The 2,309-nt window shown below is 47.3% G+C and overlaps 1 pseudogene; it reads left to right on the forward strand.

Moving 5' to 3' along the window:
- The first annotated feature begins 1,719 nt into the window (after window positions 1-1,719).
- Window positions 1,720-1,837, forward strand: LOC124556451 (annotated as a pseudogene).
- The last annotated feature ends 472 nt before the right edge of the window (window positions 1,838-2,309 follow it).

A 2,309-nucleotide genomic window follows, 5' to 3' on the forward strand; every position in this document is an offset into this window, starting at 1 on the left:
TACAGAATATACACCCACTAGGGGCTACTGATCACTTAATTCTATATAGGCAAAATGAAATAAAATGTAGAACACTTCCCATAGGCGTTGGTGCGAACAAACAGCATTTGAATCAGACAGGATAGTCAATATGGTCTTTGAGAAACTTATCGAATCACAAAAGAGATTCTGCTGTTGAGCCGTAACATGCAACAAGAAAAACGAGGATTCCCATTGAAGATATCAAAGTTGCTCCACCCCCCTTCCCCCCCCCCCCCTCCCCCCGCCACTCACGCACCAGGTGGGGTGGCGGGGCGAGTGTAGTGTCGTTCGAAGTCCCCCCCTCCGAGACAAATAAATTTGAATTATAACTTTCTTGATACGTTGTGAAGTTTTCGAGATTCTTCAATGTCTTCAATTGAAATGAACACTCAGCAACGCTCTGAAACGGAAACTTTTTAACTGCCTCTTATAGATTTTTAACCAAGATAATGGCTTCCTACATTTAGATCAAGTCACCATTCGTCACACCTTGTAGAAATGCTGTCTAAGTCATCCAGTATTCTCCTACAGTTACTGGAAGAAGCTACTTTTCTCTATACTGAAACATCAGCAGACAGTCGCAGATTGCTGCTGACTCTATTCGTAAAATCAGGAGAGACCAAGAGCCATGCTCTCACACTTTGCTGGGGCATTCCTGGCCATACGTTTACCTCTGATTAATATTTGCCGTCAAGGACAACATACTGGGTTCTGTTACTTAAGAGGTTTTCGAACCGCTCACACATATTTGACACAGTGCCCATTGCAGGCTGTTGACGGAGGTACCAGCATATGGAATAAGATCACAGACATGTGAATGGCTTGAAGACTTCTTAAGCAATACAACCCAGTATGTTGTCCTCGACGGCGCGTGTTCATCAGAGACATGGGTATCATCAGAAGTGCCCCAGGGAAATGTGATAGGAACGCTGTTGTTCTCTATATACGTATATGATTTGGCGGACAGGGTGGGCACCAGACTGAGGTTTTTTTTTCTGATAATGCCGTGGTGTCGAAGTTGAGTGACGGTTGGAAGATAAAAGACGACTTAGACAAAATTTCCAGTTGATGTTATGAATGGCAGCTAGCCCTGAATGTAGAAAAATGTAAGTTAATGTGGATGATTAGGAAGAACAAACCTGCAATGTTCGGATACAGTATTACAAGCGTCCTGCTTGACACAATGAAGTCGTTTAAATATCTGGGTGTAACGTTGCAAAGTGATAAGACGCAGAACGGTGATGTGAGAACTGTGGTACGGAAGGCAAATGTCGACTTCAGTTTATTGGGAGAATTTTAGGAAAGAGTGGTTCACCTGTAAATGAGACCGCATGTAGGACGCTGGTGCGATCTGTTCTAGAGTACTGTTCCAGTGTTTGGGATCCGTATCAGGTCGTATTGAAGGAAGACGTCGAAGCAAAGGCGATCTGCTAGATTTGTTACGCGTAGGCTCGAATAAAACCTGAGTGTTTCGGAGGTGCTTCGTGAACTCAAATGGGAATTAGTCCAGAGAAGTCGACGTTCTTTTCGAGAAACACCATTGAGAAAATTTAGAGAAACAGCATTTGAAGCTGACTGCCGAAGGATTCTGCTGCCGTCAAAATGTATGGCGCGTAAGGACCACGAAGATACACGAAAAATGACGGCTCGTACGGAGGCGTACAGACAGCCGTTTTTACCTCGCTTACATACTAGTGCGCCAACGGCCTTGCCGCAGTGGTAACACCGGTTCCCATAAGATCACCGAAGTTAAGCGCTGTCGGGCTGGACTAGCACTTGGATGGGTGACCATCCGGTCTGCCGAGCGCTGTTGGCAAGCGCGATGCACTCAGCCCCTGTGAGGTCAATTGAGGAGCTACTTGAGAAGTAGCGGCTTCGGTCTCGCATACTGACATTCGGCCGGGAGAGCGGTATGCTGACCATTTGCCCCTCTATATCCCCATCCAGTGACGCCTGTGGACTGAGGATGACACGGTGACCGGTCGGTACGGTTTGGCCTTCCAAGGCCTGTTCAGACAGACTTTTTTTTGTCAGGCAGAGATTCCGGTCGGTACCTTTGGGCCTTAATGGTCTGTTCGAGAGGAGAGATAAGAGGGGAACAGGAGGGAAAATGACAAGTAGTGGTATATGGTACCCTCCGCCACGCCCCGTACGGTGGCCTACGGAGTATCTATGTAGACGCACATGTAGATGTACATATCTGGAAGGCCGGCCAGAGTGGCCGAGCGGTTCTAGCTGCTACAGACTGGAACCCCGCGACCGCTACGGTCGCAGGTTCGAATCCTGCC

This window comes from Schistocerca americana, chromosome 1, assembly GCF_021461395.2.
Source record: "Schistocerca americana isolate TAMUIC-IGC-003095 chromosome 1, iqSchAmer2.1, whole genome shotgun sequence".
Taxonomy (NCBI): domain Eukaryota; kingdom Metazoa; phylum Arthropoda; class Insecta; order Orthoptera; family Acrididae; genus Schistocerca; species Schistocerca americana.